At 34.7% G+C, this 24025-nt stretch overlaps 2 protein-coding genes across 8 annotated transcripts in view; one reads left to right on the top strand and one right to left on the bottom strand.

Moving 5' to 3' along the window:
• Positions 1-24025, top strand: part of LOC126775027 (5-formyltetrahydrofolate cyclo-ligase) — a 140563-nt gene that overhangs the window by 87773 nt on the left and 28765 nt on the right. The gene's annotated exons all lie outside the window — the stretch shown is intronic.
• Positions 1-24025, bottom strand: part of LOC126774939 (transient receptor potential cation channel trpm) — a 269678-nt gene that overhangs the window by 242288 nt on the left and 3365 nt on the right. The gene's annotated exons all lie outside the window — the stretch shown is intronic.

Genomic DNA, 24025 nt, shown 5'->3' with positions numbered 1-24025 from the left:
GGATAATAGTTTTAGGAACGGATAAAGGACAAACATTCATTTTTATTTATAGATAGAAGACAAAACTACAAAAGCACTTGAGAAATTCTAAACTACCTCTCTAGGTCCGTCCGTGTAGCGTCCCTAAGTGCGTTGATACACTGGACCGCAGTGGATATAGCTGAAGAGATACATTTGTTACGTTGCGAATATTCTTCTCTTATTCCAAATTATCTCTTTGTTCTGTTTATAGTTGGACCTTAGAGTAATCGAGAAAAACCTCTTATTAAAAATATAAAACCTCGTTTTTTTGCCTCTACTGGTAACAGGAATGCTAGTTCATTTTTCGACCATAGAATTGGAATTGCGATACGAAGGAGAAATGGTGCTAGCATTCTTGCCACCATTTCACGCGTTTGTAGCACAGTAGCTATAAATTTTTATTTATTAAATAAGAAAGTAAATCTTATTTAATAAATAAAATAATATATATCTCGAGTTTAATACGAATATAAGAATTAAATACATTTTATTATCGACGGATTATATTTTTATTCCACACGCGAGTTCGTTATCCGACAGCTATCAGTATATTTGATTCAATATTTATATCGTAATGTTGTTTCCGGACACACAGATAGAGATTTATTTAATTACATAAAGATTATCGACTTATTGATAATGTGACATAGTACCATTTCAGTTGTTTACTTCAAAAGCCAATCAATTATGCTAATTACGTTGTATTATGTTTTTTTATGTACAATAAAGTATATTCGATGTCAACCAACCAGCATTGGAGCAGCGTGCGGAGCGCTGTTACTGTTACTGCTTTACTGTACTATGTGATATATATTTATCATGCTGTGTTTATTGATAAGTCAGTGTAATTATAGTTCCAAGTGACACAATGTCTTTAATTATTGTTTATAACCGCCTAACAACGATAAAGTTCGATCCTGACCTCGTGCTAATATTAAGCCTACTCCTGACAAAAGCCTTACGCTTCAGTGGAACGGAAAATTGGAATATGTTTATTTATTATGTATCTTATGGTTTTCAAAGAATTACTAATTGTTTGAAAACAGACACACAGTATATATATATATATATATATATATATATATATATATATATATATATATATATATATATATTTCGTACAATACCAATGAATGTACTTGTTTACTGGCAGTGGTGACCACTTATCATCAAGTTCCATTTCGTTGTCCGTTTCCCGCTATAAATAAAAAAGCTAAAACGTAGGTGTTTCGTGAATAGGCCTGCAATTGCAGATTCCGCACCCAATAAATCTTGATATTTGATCTATAAAAGGTTCAAAGCAGTTTATTACACGTGGCGAGATTCAAGTGGATTATCCTAGTTTCAAACTGAAGACGTATCGAGCACTTTACATATTTCAGTATCACAGACGCACGAATGTAAATTTACTTGATTACGCAATATTTGTACAATCTATACTTCTAAACCAATATTACAAAAACGACGGCCACTTAACCGATTTTGATATTTTTTTTTTAAAAAAAGCATGCTTGAACCACGAGGACTAAGGGCACCAAGGCTTATCAATGGGAGATCAAAGGGCACTAGCGCACATTCTTGTTTCCAGAGAGCCAGTGTCAGTCCATCAAGTCTTTCCATCATCACGACTCATCCTAATGGAATAGTTCAATAGGAACAGGAACACCAATTGTGGCATTTTTTATAAATTTATTTTACTTCGTTTTAACATATTTATTTGTATGTGTGTGTGTGAGAGAGAGAGAACACGTGTTTGTGTGTCAGATTTTTATTGCATCAGGTTATTTTTTATATTTTTTCATCTATTATTTACTTTTAGTTGTATACTTTATTAGTTAGCGCTGTGATTTTGTATTTGCCTTAAAGATGACCACCCACCTATTGTTTTGTATTGTTTATATAAACGTATGTTTTGTTATATAAACATAGATAGTAGAGACCATGGCGCGTGCGCACAACACCTGTTTGATGTTTGAACACGGACGTGCCAATTCCATTTATAAAAACACATGCACCGACTTTGTTTCAGGTCGTGATGAAGTAGGGGGAGATTTCTTCTTATCATCAATTAGGAAATTTCGATGAAATTGAGATGATCAGTACACCTCCTTACCGCTTTATTTATTTCATGTCCTTCACCCAAAGGTTGTCTGGAAGAGATCGCTCTTTTAGCGATAAGTCCTCCTTTTGTACAAATTAGTTTTCATTTTTTTTGTGTTTGTTTTTAAAATGGTTCTGTAACTCTTTTGGTGTACAATAAAGCATATTCTATTCTATTCTATTCTAAATTTCATCATACGACGAGGTTTACATTGAGAATAACTATTTGATAAGATACTTTGTCCCTTGTACCTGCAATCAGACTGGGACACTGCCTCTTCAAATCAAATCGTAGCAATACAATATTGCTGTTTTGCAGTATAATTACTGATAAGTGGGTGAAAACTACCACTAGCTTGCATACAGTAAAATACCATCCATTTTGAGAGTAGATTATAATTATTCTACGACCTACTTAGTTAATCCAAAAAGGGAGATAAGAATTATACTTTTGAATAGAAGCATAATTTCATTAATTTCACTGCGACAAACATTTCTCATTTGTTTCGAAGTTTAGTCTACTGTACGCGACCCGCCGCCTACATTCGAGAACGGTTTCTATGAGCAAATAAAATGAATGAATTTGGATATACAACGAATGTTTAATTAAACTATTTTTATATTATCTCCCTAGAATTTTATTAATGAACATGTTATTACATTTTCCGGAATAAAACCATTCTCTTCCTTTGAGGGGAGGTTTTGTTTATAGAATAGGTATTCGGATGGTAAGTGGTCACCAACGCCCATAGACATTGGCATTATCAGAAATGTTAACCATCGCTTACATCGCCAATGCGCCACCAACCTTGGGAACTAAGATGTTATGTCACTTGTGCCTGTAATTACACTGGCTCACTCACCCTTCAAACCGGAACACAACAATACTAAGTACTGCTGTTTTGCGGTAGAATATCTGATGAGTAGGTGGTCCCTACCCAGACGAGCTTGCACAAAGCTCTACCACCAGTAAATTATTAGATTACGAGATTAATAGTTTATTCTACCACACTTCTACATGCGGCAGAATTCCATCCAAAACATGCAGGACGTCTAACTACTAAATGTTACTAAACTAAAATGTTTTTTTCACACGATTGTTTTGAGCATGACCAAATCAATCATAAATACAAATGAAGTCCATAAAAACTCATTGTTTGATTGCCTGGTACTGAACTCATCGTTAGTTAAGTCATATGAGGCCCTTGAATAATTCAAAGAATATATCAATGAATGAGGAATGTCAAATCAAGATGCATCCGACATTACGCCACGAGTTAACACACCTCCCCTGTTTAATTCCCGTTGCATGCAAATGACATAACGCTATGTATCTACAAACAAAACCTAATTGCATCACATCATGCGACCTGATTCATAACAAATTTGACGTTTGATTTCAAAACCGGTTTTTTATTTTTTTATTTACTTTAATAAAAAAATAAAACGATTCGGCCAACTGTTGGTACGTGATCACGTTTAGTGGTGGTCACTTTCGGTGTATGGGACACTGGTCCTACAAAAAGTAAAATTAACTCTATACACGCATAATCGCCAAACCATTGGATCTAAGATGTTACATCCCTTGTGTTTGTAATTATTTTGGCTCATTCTCTCTTAAAACCGTAATACAGCATCACAAAGAATGGCAAAACAGATTGCGCCACCAGCTCCTGAGTAATCCCGCTATACATAATTAAGTACGTAATAGCATATTTAATTCGCCGGCGTTGCCATATGTTTTAGGTGAATACTATAAAAACACATTTTATACAGAAATTGTAACACGTACAGTTCTCGTACTAAAAGCCGTCAAGTTCAGAAATACATAATTTATGACCTATTGATGTCATATCTACAGCATCATCAGAATTATGATGCAAATAACACAATTTCATCAGAAATTTAACGTGGGTTCCGTGCAACGCTTAACATATTATACCGAATACTCCAGTTAGTTTCTGGACCTTTATGACGTTATGGAACGTGGAAGCGACATATTTCGATTTCCAAAAAGTTTTTAATGCCTTTGATAATAATGTCATACATACTTCTTAGTAAATTTCATTTTGCCCGGTTTGCACCGTTATTACTAAGTTTTGTTTCGTTGTTTGGTACCTTATGATATCTATTTAGGAGTGACTCAGGGAAACATTTTGGGTCCATTGGAGTTTCTAATGTTGATTAATGATCTGACAGCCAAGTCTTTATTGACGACGATTTGTAAGTCTTTTTTAATGTGGATAATTTCTCCTACGCCCGAATTCGTGTTTTTTTATATGAGGATTCGAACTTTCACATCATTTTTGATATAATAACGGATTTTATACAAATAAGCTACTTTAAGTGCCTTTAAAACAAAGTTTTTAAGAGATATTACAAGAACGCGACCGAAAGAAGCTAAAACGACCGCAACTTGGGAGTTGTGTAGAATTACAAGCTAGTGAATGCGAAGTTTCTTTGTTGTATTTATCAAGCTTAACCTCTCTCCACTCCTAAACTCTGCTAATGCTAAACTCCCACCACAGGTGTGGTGGGAGCTTAGCATTCCGAGTCACGGTTGCTTTCGCTTCGGTAAGTCGCAGGTGTGTTCGCTCCCTAAACTGTAATTTAATACTGAAATAGTACTTACACGCGATTATTTGCATAATATTTTAAACGACATGGCAAGGGATTTTAAAATCAGATTCTTTGCGAAACAAAATAATTATTATAAAAACGTATTTGTTTATAGATACGTTTTTATAATTGCCGTACCAATACATGCGGCACATGTAATAGATGTTACTGTCACTAACCTAAGCTAACCTAACTGTCATAATCCGATGGGACGGCAATCCGACACGACCGGAAAGAGTTCAGGCGCAGGACCAACAGCTTTACGTGCTTTCCGACGGGAGTGTACACGCTTCCAACTTGTAGACTCCGGGCTGCTACTGAGAATTTTCTGACAGAAAAACCCAATTACTTTTTATTGATATATACGACCTGGGATTTGAAGCCACGACCACTGGGTCTGCAGCCTTACATCTAGCCACTAGACCCACGAGGCAGTCAATATATAAATAATATGCAAATAATATATACAGACAAGACCAGGCTTCGCTAATATTGGTATATTGAATTTTTTATTGATTTTCATTTTAAATTCAAGGTTGGACGTTAATATTTCCTAGATATATAAATTCCCCCGAGGAATGGGGGCGTTGCGTGTTAAACTTTGCATGCGATGACTTGATAAGTTTCACTATAATAATTGTAAATTTATTTATAACATTAGTAAAGTAATTCAATGCGAATATAGGTTAATGTTCAGAATTTTTTAACGCTATGATGATTTATTTTAAATTATATAATTTATTGTACTATGTTAATTACAATTTCATTTACAAAAATGTTTGCTATAATTAAAAACTTTATTGTTAATACAATATATTTTTATATTTTACAAAAAACTTATATATTTTATTCATATACATATAAGTTTTAGCGTCGTTCTCACGATTCATCAGAAACGTGAATTCAATGGCTTTTAATATTAAAGCCAATTGAGTCAAGAATTGATAGATATATAAATAAATAAATATTTAAATGTTATATATTTATTCATTTAATGTTTAGTGTGTGCACTCCCAACCTCTGCTACTACGTCGAGTCCTACGCCCAAAGGGTGTCTGGAAGAGATCGCTTTATTAGCGCGCCTTTGTACATCTTCTCGCCTTATTTATAATTAGATTCCACCCGAGACATCAGCCACGTGTCAGGGGGGATGGGTGTACTCTGTAATTTTCTGAACCTTTTACAAAGTGTATACAAAATTTCATGATAATCGGTTGAGTAGTTAAGATGTGAAATCGTTACAAGCAAACAAATAAATAAATGTAAATTCACTTTAACATTTATAACATTAATAAGCGTTGTATTTCAGTGTGGTGTACAATAAAGAGATTTAAATTGAGTGCTTGTGTATAAGTATAATATTTCATGCGCGGTTGGTTAATCAATCTATTATATATATAAGTGAAATCCAAAATACATTTTTCTTCTTATCTACCCTTGCGAAGCCGGGACGATTAGCTCCTATAAGAATGACCACCGAGGTCAAAAACGACCAGTATGGTATCTTAATTATAATAAATAATCTGAAATAATGAATGGGTACATAATATTAAAGGATTAAATATCGACTTTACCCCGGTTCACACATCCACATTTCTAACTTATTGTACTTTTACATTTATCTGTAAATAAATACAGACCGGCATTGGAGCAGCATGGTGGAATAAGCTCCAAACCTTCTCCTCAAAAGGGAGAGGAGGCCTTAGCCCAGCAATGGGATATTGACAGGCACAGGACAATGCTGCCTTTCATTTATAGCATTACATTTTCACTTATAGCATTTTTGCCACCAAACCGCGCGGTCATGATTTGTACAGTAAATATTTTAACATTAATTTCTAATAAAATATAAGATTTATATTATATTTAGATAAAAATAATCAATCGTACTTAACTATAGCATCGTTACGTTCTATATAGAGAATACATTTTTAAGTATTCATTGCAAATAATTCTTATATAAATAAATCATATTATAATCACATTACAATGAGATAAATTCTTAAACTTTAACAAACACGTTAGATTATTTACTTGACTTTAATTTGAGTTATTTGAATGATTGGCAGCACAATATTGACTATATTAGGAAAATAAATTGTCTGTTTGCACACTAGTTTCAGTATTCAGAAATGACAACTAAAAGAAAGTAGCAAATTTATCTGCTTTCATTGGCTTCTCGTTTTCCAAATTAAAAAGTAATTAAACTATATTTTAAACACTTAAAAAAACGGATCTAATCGTTAGTATCAAATAAAACTATAACGCTATTTTATATAGCGAATAAAGCTCCCGTCTCGTTCATTTATATCTCATAAAGCAGCTCCAATGATGATGAGAAACGTGCTTATGAGTTTGTCCCCGTACTCTTATTATATGTTACAAGTATCATGTACCAGCAACTCCGCGTAGTTTCTTACGCGTTATCTATTACTATTCTGCCCCCGTGCGTCGAAGCGTGATGTTAAATTAATAAATAAATGGAGAGCCCATTACGTAAACGTTTTATTAAATAAAACGTTGGTTTTAAATAAACAAAATTTTCAGCTTTATATTAATAGTATAGACTAAAATTTATTTTTATTATAGTCGTCCTCGCAAATCATAATAGTTAAAGCAAATATTCAAGCAATAAAAACCATTAAATGAACCCAACATGAAGACAGACAGAAGGAAACTTGACAGTAATTTAAAGATAACGGTATCGGACATTAATTTTTATTGTGATAACTCACGTAACATCAATAAATGTAAAATTGATCCGGATGTTTATTAAATTCGAACCTTAAGTACAATAAAGCTTTATTGTCAATTGCGTAGTGTATCACGTTGGAAATTCATAAGCTAAACAAATAAACATAGCTGTGAAGCTGATTAATTACGCGAACAATAGATCAATCTAGAAAATACGTGAACAATAGTTCAATCTAGTGTTCAGTACGTTAATAATCAGTCTAGGTATGTAATACGTATGATAAATTACTTACAACAATTTAAACGCGTATTCAATGATTGCAACCGCGATTGCGACTTATGTTCCGTCTTCCGTGGCACAATTATCGTTGTCTGTGTCACAAAGACGAATGTATGTGTAGATTTTAATAAAAACATAATAATATCCTGGGACATTATTCACACACGGTCATCTGATCCCAAACTAAGCAGAGCTTGAACTATGGAAACCAGACAACTGATATACTAGATATACTATTTTTCTTTTTGTAAATACATACTTATATAGATAATTACACCCAGACTCAGGACTAATACACATGTTCATGCACACAAATGTCTGTCCTGGGTGGGAATCGAACCCGATCTTCGGCGTCAAAAGGCAAGCATCCACCAACCACGCCAACGGGCTCGTCTAAACGTGAAAATAAATTACAAATTGAAGTGTTATGTTCATTTCTTCAAACTCTTGTCCGTATAATGTAGAATAGAATATCTGATCCAAACAGCAATACTTAGTTATTTATTATTGTGTACCCAGTGTAACTACTGGCACAAGGGACATAACTATGACGACGCTCGCAAACGAATTTACTTTTCAGTACATAACCTTCTCTCCTCAGTGTAGCCATCAGTGCAAGATATATAATAAACACCTCTAATTAACATATTTTCAGTTCAATAGAACGGCATTCCGACACTACCGATGAGAGGTCAGAGTTGAGAAAGACAGGACAAAGGCATTTACGAGCTTTGCGAAGCATGGAAGTGTACACCGTCAACATAACTCAGAGCTGTATTGAGAATCGACAGCCGAGATGGCCTAGTGGTTAGAACGCGTGAATCTTAACCGATGATCGTGGGTTCTACCCGGGTTATACCCGGTCAAGCACCACTGAATTTTCATGTGCTTAATTTGTGTGTATAATTCATCTCGTGCGTGAGGAAACCTGCATGTGTCTTATTTCATTGAAATTACGCCACATGAGTATTCTACCAACCCGCATTGGAGCGGCATGGTGGAATAAGCTCCAAACATTCTCTTCAAAAATGAGAGAAGGCCTTAGCCCAGCAGTGAGACATTCACAGGCTGTTACTGTTTACTGTTACTGTACTTAGATAGGCATGATTGTAATACAACATCTGAACAAATCGATATCTTGAAAGATAAAACTCGGGAACAAATATGTGTATCCATGCGATGCCTTAATAGCTATATAACATGTTGTTAGTTGCACAAGAACACGAACCACCTGACGGGCGATGAGAAACTAATTGATACTGATTGTCGAAGGGAGAAATACACAACAACCATTAAAACTTAAGCAACGAACTTGAACAAGGTCAGTTAGGTCAACAGACGTGCCTAGCTTGGTACACGCTTCTAAATACATAATAGATTAAATGGGCTACGGGCCAGTCCGTAATGGAATGTTCTAGAAGTTGGAGCCGCAGTTTGCTGCAAATATTTAGTTTATAAAAATAAAAAAATAGAACAACTTCCATGTCCATTTCGTGCTGAATATTAAATTTTTGTTTGAAGTTAAACTTCTTTGGACGCCACTAAAGAAAAATTTCAACGTCAAATTTGATTGTCAGATTGTTTTCAATACTAATATTAAAAAAGAAAAGATTTGTTTGTTTGTAATCAATAAACTCTGAAACTATTGAACCGATTTTAATAAATCGTACCATTATTAGAAGGCTACGTTATCGAAGTATATGTTGCTTACATCAAAATTGTATTCATGTAATAATAAGATTTCTCAAATAATGGTATTTGTATAAACACAGAAGAAAAAGCGCTACCGAGTTGCGTTATCCGCATACGCGTATGAATTCCACGCATGCAAAGGCGCGGGCAAAGCTTCTTTATTTATTTATTTTTTATTTATTTGTATCTTACATAGGGTTTTCATGGTCCTTATTTAACGCGTGCCATTTTTGTAATACGTTCAAATTCAAAGGTATTTAATTCTAAAAATTAATCATTATAAAAGTAATAAATATCAGATATAAAGCTAACTATATTAAAAGTCAGAGAATAAAGTACGAAAACGTATTTAGAGAAGAAAGTTTTTCTTTTAGAGACGTACTTAAAAAACCTTTGCGAGTGCCAAAAAAAACGTTGTTACCGTTTAAAAATGAAACACCCTACATTGTTCTTTTTCATTCAAGCGAGAGAAATGCAATACTTTCTAAATTAAACATACATTTTTAAGGAAGGAAAATGTACAATTTTAAAAAGTTGGTGTTATTTTTCCAAATTAACGTCCGAAGCGCTGAAACGTGTATAAATTCTCTAACAATGCGTCGCGGAAAGGATAATTGCCACAATTAAAAAAAGTACTTAGTTTTATAATTAATTAGTCTGAATTTGTAATGTATGTTTCAAAAGTTGTATTATTCATGCTTGATATATATATATATATATATATTATAGACATATTTATTTGAGGTGGCCGTTTGAACAAGCACATTTGAATCATTTGACAAAACATATAAGCAGAAGGTGGGATTGAACCTGCGACCTTAGTGCTGATTTACTGATAAAAAAAAGAAATCGACTTGATATAACACAACGTGGAGACTTGAGATTAAAGCTAAGTAAATTGGAACCTAATATAAAATCTCTGTGCAGCAAGCATCAAGCGCAAGGATCGCACTTAATGAATATAGAAAAATAAATATTAAAATTATTTCGAATTTCAGTTTTTCATTATATAATGAAATTTTACTTATGATGTTTTGATAAAAATTTCATAGTGATTTCTTTCTTAAACTTGTCATTTATGTTTCATAAGGGAATAAAACAATTATTAAAGGTTAAAAATTATTAATGGGAGCATAAAAATTTTAGAAATGTTAAGGTGGGGCATGGACTAAAAAAGGTTGGGAAACACTGAAATAGACCCTTATTCTACCCGTGTGTAGCCGGGACGGGTAGCCAGCTTGAAATAAAATTATTATGGATTCATTCTGAACTTTTAAGTAAGAAATATTTCCGTCCTAGTTGAGAAGTAAGCATCTGAATTGAGATTGGTTTAGAAAGTCCGAACTAGATATATGACCTGTATTACTTGATCTAATAAATTGTCTCAGATTAAAATAAAATCTTCATTTATAAAATAAAGCTGAAGATTTTGTTTGTTTTCTTGTTTGAATCTCTGAAACTACCGAATTGAAAAACGATTTGCATTTGAGAGGTCAATGCTTGAGGAAGGTTTCCAGTATCAGTAACAGCCTGTGAATGTCCGACTGCTGGGCTAAGGCATCCTCTCCCTTTTTAAGAAGAAGGTTTTTGTAGCTTATTCCACCACACTGCTCCAATGCGGGTTAGTGGAATACACATGTGACTGAATTTCAGTGAAATTAGATACATACAGGTTTCATCACGATGTTTTCCTTCACCGTCAAGCACGAGATGAATTATAATCACAAATTAAGCACATGAAAATTCAGTGGTGCTTGTCCAGGTTTGAACCCACGATCATCGTTTAAGATTCACGCACTCTTACCACTGGGCCATCTCGGCTCGAGGTTTCAGACTATTTAAAAATTAGCTAGCGGCCCACGAGAGCGGAGTTGCAACGTTTAACGCTGGTAAAAATGACCGAGTCAATCTATACACAATCTGCATTTTTAATTTTGCAGCATTTTTTAACAAATTTAAATTTTTAGTATAAAAGATTATACGCGTCAACGGCACCTGCAAAGTGGTTTTCACAACTTCAGCTCAATCTCTGAACTTAACTGAAGTTTCAAATTCAATTTCTCAAGTGAACGGATAAAGTCAATTCATAAAGTTCATCCACATACTATGATTATTAAATAAATTAAGTTATTATTTAAAGTTTTCTTTTATTTTAATAATTAACGAGATCAAACGATGCGTAAAATTGTTTATTTCCAATTACATAACGAAACTATAAACTTGGAATATTAATTGGAGTATTACGCTTAGTATTTAGGAAATTATGACTAGTTTTGCTAGTAAATTGGTAATAAGGATTATATATTAATAATAATAATAATATCCTGGGACTTTATTCACACACGGCCATCTGATCTCAAACTAAGCAGAGCTTGCACTATGGAAACCAGACAACTGATATTCTACATATACATATACTACTTACTTTTGTAAATACATACTTACATAGATAATTACACCTAGACTCAGGACTAATAGACAGGTTCATGCACAGAAATGTTTGTCCTGGGTGGGAAGCAAACCCACAACCTTCGGCGTGAAAGGCAAGTATCTACCAACCACGCCAACCGGCTCGTCATAAATAATAAATAAATAAACTTGGGTCACCCATTTGCTCGTCCGCATTCTAAGCAGTTGGTGTCTTCAAAATATTTAAAAAAAACATGAATTTTCTCATCTAATTACCCTCCTGGCAACATACGTTTATAATTGTCATTGCGTTGGCAACACTATTACAAAACTGCATATACGTTGTCATTTATATCGCCGATACAGAAACGACAATTATCATCAATCAGGACACCAGCTGCCCTGTCTTTTCTATAAAAAAATATGAGTTACATTATTTTAACGATAAAAACTCTCCGTATATGTTACGTTTTCCTATAATTAACCTCAAAACTGAATCGAGGTCAACACACCTATTTAACAACAATGAACTGCTACTTTACCATGAAAATTCGATAACAGATCGACCTTGTGTGGTCCCAGTGACTTATTTTTATTAAAAATTGCGATAATTTATTACTTTTCTATCGTAAATATATAGAATACAAAATAGCATTTATTCATATTCAATAGTTATGTAGTAAGAAACAAACATTTAAACATATTCTGTTACTTGATTCGACATTATATAACTGAATGTAGATTCTACTAAGAAGCATTAAGAAACTCAATAGTTACCCTTTTTAAGAAATTTAATAAAATTAGTATAACGACATCGATCCCCTAGTTATATACCTACCTACTAGAAAATCAACTTATACTAACCCCTCCACGTTTTTAATCATGTATATTACAATCTTGTATGGATTTATATACCATTTAGATTTTTTAACGTAAGATTTAAATTGGTTAGATAAATGCACGGCAAAATTTAAATGGATACTATATGGACGCGCGCGTCATTTCCGACGGAAAGTAAATCAAATATCGGATAAGCCTAAAATAAATATTGAGTGTGTGCTATACAAGAATAAATTCCTATTTCGTTTGTTTAGTACGAATGAAAGAAATGGCCTAAAATATTATTAATGCAATATGGCGGCGAGTGTCAAACGGGTAAACGAGCCACCCCTAGCCACAGTAAGTGGTCATCATCGCCTATAGAAAATGGCGATGTAAAAAAATGTTAAACATTCCTTACATCATCAATGCGCCACCAACCTTAGGAAGTAGGATGTTATGTTCCCTGTGCCTGTACACTGGCTTACTCACCCTTCAAACCGGAAGGCAAAATACTAAATATCACTGTTTAGCGGTAGATTATATGTGTGGGTGTTACCTACCCAGAGTGGCTTGCACAAAGGCCTACCTAGATGTTATTAGTATAGTATAGTAACAGCCTGTTAATGTCCCATTGCTGGGCTAAGGCCTCCTCTCCCTTTTTGAGAAGAAGGTATGGAACTTATTCCACCACGCTACTCCAATGCGGGTTGGTGGAATAAACGTGTGGCAGAATTTCAGTGAAATTAGACACATGCAGGTTTCCTCACGATGTTTTCCTTCACCGTAAAATCACGAGATGAATTATAATCACAAATTTAACACATGATAACTCAGTGGTGCTTGCCCGGATTTGAACCCACGATCATTAGTTAAGATTGACGCGTTCTTACGACTGGGCCATCTCGGCTATTAACTGTTTTCTAATTCTATCTTTTTTATTATATTAATTTTTGTCCTATTAAAACTTGGAGGAAAAATCTTGCTGTTTCTTTTATTGTGAACGTTTTATTACGAAAAATAGGATCGATAAACTTTATGAATATGTTAACTGTTGCTTCCCAATACGTTATCACACATACAGTAATAAAAATAACGATGCTATAAAAATATTGTGTACTGTTAACGATCATTGAATAATAGATGAGAACAAAAGGATGTCGTCGAAAAAATACTGCACCATAAAATATCAATTAAATAAATGGAACAAATGTTATCAATTATGTTTTAGGCTCGATTAGCTAAGTATTGAAGACGAAAGACATAAGAAACATTCCCACGCCTACAGCTTATTCCAATCATAGCAGAAAAGACAAATAAAACTTTGATATTGAATTGACGCGATATTATTCGCCGATATCTCGAACGATCAATAGTATTCATTATAAGTATCACGGCGAGTGCTCTGAGGAATTATTCTCTCTAATTCCTGCTTCCCCCTTCCTTCTTAAGTCCACGCGAGCTGGTTCTCGATGTCACCGCCTAACTGTGACATCAATTCCATCGCGAACAAAGAAATTTGGCAACTCCTTTCTTTGTCGCACTTCCAAAAAATGGAATTCCTTACCAGCTCATGTGTTCCCCTCCTCTTACAACCCGGGTTCCTTCAAACGAGGCGTGAAGAGGCATCTTGCGGGCCGGCAAGGCGAAGGCGGCTAGTGCAGAACATTTTTCCCGTCTGTATTGGCCGTCGTCGCGTTTGGTCTCTACTACCACTTACCATCAGGTGGAGTAGAGTCATTTGCCCTCCCGGCGAATATATATAAAAAAAGTTCGTGAATAAATAGAGTTTTAAATGTCAACGAAATTGCTATCGGAATTTTGGAAGTAAAGTGGATAGTAGACAAGTGGAATAGTTTTGTACTATATATATATATAGGCCTCTGCATCTTTGACAGATGATTTAAGCGGCATCGCGAAGGCACTTGCGTTCATGACTGAAAGTGAGCGAAGTGTCCTCTCCGTGGATGCTGCTACGCCTGGGCCAGGCGACTTTATGGCAACACGGGCTTGCCCAGTACCCATGCCACCCTCTCCTCCTCCCCAGCAGGATCCGCAGGAACGACGAGTCAATACGTGTGGTGCTGGTTTGGCCGCAGCTGACTGGCTTACGCCTAAACGGAGGCACCGCTCCGGGTTTAATATTAGTTTTCCTTCTTCTTTGGCGTGACGCTGGGATAATTTTGGGAAACAACGTATCAAGGAGAGGGGGGAGGATACTGTGATCACGGAAGATACAGGAATGTGACACTAGTAGCTAGAGCAGTCCGGGGTCGCGTACCCGTAGTGATTCCAACCAGCTATCGGGCAGATAACTGGTAGATCCACCCTCTGGACAATAAAGTATGCATCGGCCGGGAATTTTAACTAAGGGAATTGTACTATAAATAAGGATATATTAATCAAAAACTGTTCGTAGTGCATAGTATAAGCAGAATAAGTCGATCTTTCCGAACGTCATACGTCAAGCTGTCAGATTGGTTTTAAAAAGTAATACACTTTTGGCGGGAGGCAACGCTAATTACGGTCAGGCGTATAACTAATATCATTTTTATTTTATCATTTTTATTTTAATATCATCAATATTTTATATTTTTTCAATAAATGTAATAAAATTCATTTAGTTTTGTTTATAATAGTATGTATAAGGTTTGTTGGTAGCTACTCCTTCTTCGCTTGGAATACGCTAAGCACACAATTGTCAGCTTATATATTTAATAGTGGATCGGAGCAACCTCTACTCGTCAATGTTTTGCACTGAAGTTGTAAGAAAGGGTGTAGGCTCTAACAATTCTATTGTCCATGGTTTTGCGTGAGTCACGTTTCATACAATGAAAATGTTAAATTCAAATTCGACCTTAACATTTTAGAAGTCTACGATAATTCATTATTACTACACACTTGTAATTAGGATAGCTTTCATTGGTCGGTATTGCTCAGCTGTTCCTCGGTGTGCACATAAAGCCCCCCCGAGGGTCCTACGACGGATCGTATAAGCCATATTGCAGACCTCGAACGGGAAGCGGCGGTAGCGATGATCTATTATAGGTATGTAATAAAATTAAAAATGTATATAACCCCGATACAAAGAACTAACTGGTTTATATAATTTGTGTGTTTTGTATGTGTTCAACGAGATTTGGTACTATTATATAAAATTATAAATAATCATATTGATTCGCCCTATCTACTATCTAAATTGCTTTTCCATTGTCCGCGTATCAATGCTAGGCGGAGGGAAACATTCTATGTTCCTGTAACCAAAACTAAATTATCTAAAAAAAAATTAGAGCTTTACTAAGTATAACCAGATGGTTTTAGATTGTGATATATTTCATTTTTGTTATTATAGAATAGGAAGCCGAAAGACGAGCATATGGACCACCAGATGGTAAGTGGTCACTAACGCCCATAGACATTGGCATTGTAAGAAATGTTAACCATAGCTTACATCACGAATGCGCCACCAACCTTGGGAACTAAGATATTATGTCCCTTGTGCCTGTTATTACACTGGCTCACTCACCCTTCAAACCGGAACACAATACCAAGTACTGCTGTTTTGCGGTAAATATCTTATGAGTGGGTGGTACCTACCCAGACGAGTTTGCACAAAGCTCTACCACCAGTTCATATCTCTCTTGTCAAATTTAATCGTTATATCAAAAATATTTTGACTAGTAGTACTGATTTATTTAATTATTTTCATTGAATGAATTTGTCATTTCTCTCTCTCTCTCTCTCTTTTGGACAATTGGATAATTTATTCGTCGCATCTACGCCTGTTATGTGCTAATCAATCAATCATTGGAAACTTGTGTTGGTAATGATTTATTAATATTTTTGATATTTATAATATTTATTATGTACTGTTTGTTTCCATTAAATACAAATAAATAAATATCAAATCATAATAATATCACAATATCTATGACTAATACAAAAGATTGAGTGTGCACAAATGTTTTGCCGAAAAGTCAGCGATACGCAAATGTACCTATAATCTAATCTCGCGGGAACGCTCTTGTTAGTTAGCTTTATATGTTTACAGAGATATCGTTTTTATTGTGTTTCATATAAGAACGAAATTCCAATATAGTAAATAGCATTTTTACTTTACGATGCATCGTATAAATCAAACATGACACCATAGGCTCTTGTTTCTATCTTTCTCTATATAAATTACTACGTAAAATGTTTTATTTATCTATGATATACATAGATACATATAAATGTATTTTCATCATACATTTAACAAAATAAATTTTATAAAGAAATACTTCTTAGAATTAAATAAAGTAAGAATGTTAAAATTTAATTCTGAGTGTCATAGACCAATAAAATACCAGATAAGATTTTTTTATGAAAATGTGTCAGGAAAACAGAATCACCTTCGCATTATATATTAGACTAAGCTCGACGGCTAATAGCAAACTCATTACGTTCTAGATATTAATTCTAAAACTCTCTATTATTAACCTAACCTAGAATCTACAGGTCACTTGTTTCTGCGAAAGCGATTGCTATTTGATCTCTGCGACCTACGTAAAGGTTGAACGGTTATGTTAGGTTAAATACATTAATATTTTTTCTCATTTTTACAATCTCCGAAATTAAATGAGCAAAGTCTTTTGTGATTACCGGAGACTAAATACCGTAATTGGTAACGGTTGTGTCATCGGCAGTCATCGACCAATGACATTCGTTTTCAAATCAAATTAAATTAAACTGACAATTGTTTTGGTAATATATTTAGCGAACGGGCAGATGGGCCACCGATCTACCGCTATTACGTATCACAAATACGTAGTATTAGAATTTTGCGGTAAAATTCATATGATGGGGTGGTACCTTGACGGGCTTCAATCAATCAATCAACAGCCAATCGTTGTCCACTGCTGAACATAGGCCTCTCCCAAGGTGCGCCAAAGCTCCCTGTCATCCGCCTTCCGCATCCAGTTTGTGCCCGCCACCTTCTTAAGGGGTTGATTACGATTACGGGCTTGCACTAAGAAAAACTACCAAATAAAGCGATGATCTGTACGATCAAAACTTAAGGGCACTCTCTAACTTCTTGCCAAATACGGGGGAAGCTTTAGAAATTTGAATAAAAAGTTGGATCAAATACTAGGAGTTTAGCTGAATTTATTAACATAAAATTTTATTCGGCGTTTAAGCTGAGCAAAATTAAGTGCCTTTCGAATTCACCTATAACCTTGGATATTAATTTTTTAGACCGATCTCTCGCAATATGTGTTTGAATTTATTTCAATAATTATCTTTGAAATTGTATTTAATACACACACATATATATATATATATGTTCGACTGTTACCTCTAATCTAACAACAAGTAATCAACCAGCAATTTATCGATCGCAATTACTCAATTCAATTGAAATACGAGTACAGCCCTCCAAGCATGATCACAAACATCTGTCAGCAGCTGCTAAGCACGCACAGAAGCCCATTGGACGTAGCGTACGGCATAAGTGGATTGTGTGAGCTGAAACGGTATAAAAGGGCGCACATACCCAAGCACCAAGAAATACGCTATAACTAGAAACCCAGACAGAGAAGGGGAGCCTTATAAGGAACTGAAGAGCAAGATAGTTATAATGATGCGTGTAGCAATAGCGAAAACTTGCGCAACGATTCGTACGCTGTCGTTGCGAAATCCCAAAACAGACAATTAATTTACTATACGGATACCCGAAACAATGAAACCGCCCTCTTAATTCAGAAGACCGAAAACTTCAATAGCAAAAACAGATAACTTGAAAATGGCAATAAAAAAGAGACAGAAATGATCAAAACCGAGAATTGCTTTCCCTAGCAAAAGCGTTGGAATTAAAATCCACGGCTTTCAATAAAGAAGCAAACGTGTATTTATTATCAAGATAATCAATAAATAATAATTTAATAATGTAATTAAATCGATATAAGCATATAATCATATATACGAATGAATGGGAGCTATAATATACCATTTAATTATTTATTTTTTCTTATTTTTAGAACGGGTTACCCCAACAGCTTGACAGATGACATAATGACGTCACTCGTTAGTTCTATACAAGCCCCTTAGAATGTATAGAATAGGCTACAATTTGTTATAATTGAAGTTCATTATAGTATTACTTCATACTCACTTCATTTCACAATACAAACATCAATTTTAAATCTTTTTTTTCCTTCTCAGAATTGGCAAAGGTATAATACTACATTTCCTCGTCAGATATTTTTTATTTATGTTCATTAATTCATAAAAAAATACGATAATCAAAGCGGATAGTAAATAAATAATATTTGATAACACGACCTTACCACTGGCTTGTTTTATTTTTATTAGTCAATAGTGCCAATTGTTTCAATGCCAATAATAACGGTTACATACAATATTCTATTATCTAAGCCCCATATCAGTGTGATAAACAGCCATACATATCACAGTAGGCAATACTTCATTATGAGTTTATAAAATAATTTATTACTGTATTATATTATATATAAGTGTATATACGTTATATACGTTGTCGATGTCGAAGGAACTTTCGCAAGAGGAAACCCTTTATATAACTTTCTCTTTAATTGGACAGTCATACAGATCCGCTGGGAAAATCTTTGATACATTTACGGCTTTCATTTGCTTTAATGGTATATAATACATATTTTTAACTTACATCAGCGTTTTGGAATTGTTCTTATTTCATAACACCGCACTAAAACTTTATCATTATTGTGTTATTTCAATTTGTTTCCTTATTATAAACTGTCGTATCATATATTGTGAATACAATTTATAATCACTAATTTAATTTATATTTCCTTTTTAATTAAGCACATGAAGAGGTGCTTGCCCGGGTTTGAACCTACGTTCATCGGTTAAGATTTAAGCGTTCTTACCACTGGGCCATCTCGACTTTTTGTGCTTAATTTCTGTTTATAATTCATTTCGTGCTTTTCGGTGAAAGATAACATCGTGAGGAAACCTGCATGTGTCTAATTTCACTGAAATTCTGCCACCAATCCGCATTGGAGTAGCGTGGTGGAATAAGCTCCAAACCTTCTCCTCAAAAAGGGAGAGGATGCCTTAGCCCAGCAGTGGGACATTTACAGGCTGTTACTGTACTGTGTCTTTTTTAAATATTTATTTTATTTTGGCGTAAAGTTTATTGGTTTTTTTATAAACTATCTACAATCTTATTAAAAATTGTATCTCTTTCTATCATCAATAATTTGACATGCGAAAGAAGAAGAGAAAGCAATGAGTACCTAAACAAACGCTGTACAATGTAACAGTAAGAGGAATATATTTTATAACATTAGTGTTGATTATGTAACATATATATTACATACTAGTATTCCCCTGTGACTTTTCCCGAGTATTAGGGGAAAGAAGGGCAGTTGTCAGGTAAAAAAGATAGCCATTATCCGTAATTAGGATTCAAGCTTGTTTCGTACGAAATGTTATCGAAATCGGGTAAGTGGTTTGTTAGCCTTGAAAGCCTTACATACAGATTTACTTTCGCATTTACAATATTTGTATAGATAATTTAAGTTACTTTTAATAATCCCAAAGATTTATTTTGATATCTGTTTTAAAAAGTATTATAATATCGTCATTTGTCATGTAGTAGATTTTAAATTTCGAAATTGAATTCGATGTTTCGAATAGGTTCTAAAATTCAAATACAAGAAGTTTCCGCGAAGCGTACAAAGCCGGCCCGAGTTCGTCTAGTAAAAAGCGATCCGAAGAGTTGAACTAAAAAAACGCCAAAAATAGAAAGTAATAAATAAGAGACATGTTAAAGTTATATAGGAGAAACATCTATAAGTGATATTGTTTAATAATGAAGTTCTTCGTTACAGAAAAATAACGGCGAATATTAAAAAATAAATTACAATATACAGCTGTGTACATTTAGTACAAAATAAATGATCACAAGAATGTGGAAGGGCTATAATTCAGCTGACCAGTTGTATTCCGTATTCCTTATAACCATATAATACATGCATCTGTGTTCGTAAACATAGATACGTACGCATATGGCTGTTTCGGTAAGTATCTGCACGGGATAGCGAGGCTGGAGGTATCACCTTCCTGCCACGAGTGTGGTGCTCCACTGGACACGGCGCACCACACACTGATGGAGTATGCTGTGTGGAGGCCCCAGAGGCATCCCCTAGCGGCGATAGTCGGCGGACATTTGCTGGAGCGATAGAGCGAGGAAAATGCCTCCGCTGATTCGATCCGAAGAAAACCGGGGAGGAGGCGTCAGCGCTATGCGCACCTTCTCCCCTTGCTGTAAAAGCCGCCTGGGCTAGGTGGATTCCCTGTATTTGGAAATGGAAGTTCATAGCGTCACGGAAGCATGCGCAAGCCATCCTGTGCACGCTCCGAACAGACGCAGAGGATACCGAGAGAGATACGTTTAGTGGGTATTTCGACGCCATCAGCAGCGGTGGGCCTCCTCACATACCCCCGCTTCATGTGGGGGAAACGCGTTTTACAGCAACAAAAAATGTGTATGTGTGTATGTACATGAATAAACAAATAATATCGACTCAAAACAAATTTCATATAGACAAACTTTTTTGAAATTCGAATACTCATTAATTAATTGAAGTTTTAAGTAATTTACATGCCAGTCACATTATGAGTGGTGTTATTGACCGGCCGACCTTTACACGGGTGCTTTAGTTAATGTAACATTTATAGATTGGTTTTATCATCTGCGTTCGTTATATCTGTTGTCATAAATAAGCATATTGGTAACAAATGTATCAAATAGCAAAGTCTAGACTCTTCATTAAACGTAATTGTGAGAACGATTATTACTTATTTCAAAATGCTGAGGATTAAACTTTCATTATTTTAACAATATTTGGTTATCTATTGAGCTATTGTGATGTTAGTTAAAGGCCTATACCGAGTTTGACTGCCTCGTTGGTCTAGTGGCTATATGTAAGGCCACAGACTCGGAGGTCCTGGGTTCAATTCTCAGGTCGGGTCAATAAAAATTTATTGGGTTTTTCTATCAGAAAATTCTCAGTAGCAGCCCGGAGTCTAGAAGTTGGAAGTGTGTACACTCCCGTCGGAAAGCACGTAAAGCTGTTGGTCCTGCACCTGAATTCTTTCCTGTCGTGTCGGATTGCCGTACCATCGCATTATGAGAGTTAAGGAATAGAGAGTGCACCTGTGCGCACACACTTGTGCACTATAATATCTCATACGCAGTTGGCTAATCTCTCTTGAGACTGGCCGTCGTGGCCGAAATCGGTCTGGAAGACATTATTAATATCACCGACGTTTCGACAAACGCTCTAAGATAATCTCTCTTGGCTGTTGTGGGGTAAAATTATTTATTGATACTGTAAATTATTAAAATACGACTACATAAACTGCACCGCACTACAATTTACTATAATAAATATATTTTTTTTATATTTAAAAAATATATTACATTTTGTAATTAATTAATTTAAAAAAAATAACCCAATCAATTTATTGTTTTTAAAACCCTAATCGTCATTCTTCTATTTACTTTTGAGCGTGTGTACAAGCTTGCATTTGCTGTGTGTTTACAAGCTACAAAATTCACTAGGTACGGATTGTTTCCAGATGAAACAATGTCTTTTACTAATGCAGGAATGGAGACTTATCTACTATACGCCCTATTTTGTTCAGACGTAATCAACTTAATTATGTTACAAATATTCGTGATATTAAGTATAACGCGATATTTATTGAATTAACGATTGTAAAATTCTAAACAAACACATATTATAAAAGCGAAAGTGTGTATTCGTTCGTTACGTTTAACTACTCAACCCACCATTATACAATTTGACATACACGTTGTCAGAGATATAGAAAAAAATAGGGTATCACCCCCTCACACGCGGACGAAGCTCCAGTCGCAAACTACTTTTGTAATATTATTCGGAACAAATATTTTATGGGGTGACACCAAACATTAAACGTGTACAGAATATTATTTCATATTTGTGTTAAATAAAATTAAATATAATATAAAATGAATAGAAAGTGAACAAAACCTTCAGTTTGTTCAAATTACAATCGTATATAAACAATTGGTATTGCTAGTTTTCAGTGCTAGTATGAGTTAAAAAGTAGCCTATGGTCTTATTTTTTTTCTTTTTTTATAGAATAGGAAGGCGAGCGAGCATATGTGCCACCTGATGGTAAGTGGTCACCAACGCCCATAGACATTGGCATTGTAAGAAATGTTAACCATTGCTTACATCACCAATGCGCCATCAACCTTGGGAACTAAGATGTTATGTCCCTTGTGCCTGTAATTACACTGGCTCATTCACTCTTCAAACACAAAAATACCAAGTGCTGTTTTGCGGTAGAATATATAACGAGTGGGTGGTACCTACTCAGACGAGCTTGCACAAAGCTCTACCACCAGTAAAATCCTAAAGATTCAAGCTTGCTTCATACCCAATTCATCGAAATTAGTTCAGTTATTTAGCCATCAAAACGTAACAGACATCCAAGTTACTTACGCATTCATAATATGATTCTAGTCAGTCCTCAGTAGAAGCTGCATTCTTATTGGTAGCTGAAAATTTCAATGATTGTAAGAGCCTATTAAAATAAAGAATATTATGATTTTAAGCTTTACGGATTCTCCATAGATAAGCTGATTGATTGAGTTATGTTAAGTGCACGTTTAGAAACGCGTTACCGCGCGATTGTAAGACATGTTGTAATGCCGCGGTTTGACGTTTTGAATCACAACATTTTATGTATGTATAGACAGCGGTTTATACAATTGCTGTGATTTTTCATTATAAAGTTTAAAGTACAAACGAGATAACTAATATGTTTTTAATTGAAAAGGGAGAAAAGTGCTTGAAATGTTAATATTCACGCGTTCTTACCACTGGGCCATCTCGTCTTTTTTTTATAATACTATTATATTAATTTATTTACATTTGCAACACCGGAGAACATCGTATTGAATTATACTGCACTGGCCACTTGTCTGCTCGATCCCATAAAAGTTAAATGTATAACATTAAGTCGCAGTCTGGGATATCGGCTTTGATCATCGATAACTGTGTTAAAGATTAATCGAATTGAGAACACTAATCTTGTCAGTTACAACTCATATCGCACGGAAATAAATACTAAAATACATTCATATATATATATATACACATATTGCACAAGTATATATATTAAAAATATATCTAAATTCAATCGACGACAACGATTCTAAAGGGGTTTATAAAGCAACGTTGTTAAACTGTTATTTTATTTTATACTTTATACTGGACAATGCAAAATCAAAAAAATAGAGTTTGCTTCACACCCCCTCTTAATGCGTCTGTTCGCAAATGTTCAAATTATTTG

The sequence above is a fragment of the Nymphalis io genome, chromosome 17 (genome assembly GCF_905147045.1).
Source record: "Nymphalis io chromosome 17, ilAglIoxx1.1, whole genome shotgun sequence".
Classification (NCBI taxonomy): Eukaryota; Metazoa; Arthropoda; class Insecta; order Lepidoptera; family Nymphalidae; genus Nymphalis; species Nymphalis io.
This window is presented reverse-complemented; position numbering and strand designations above follow the sequence as displayed.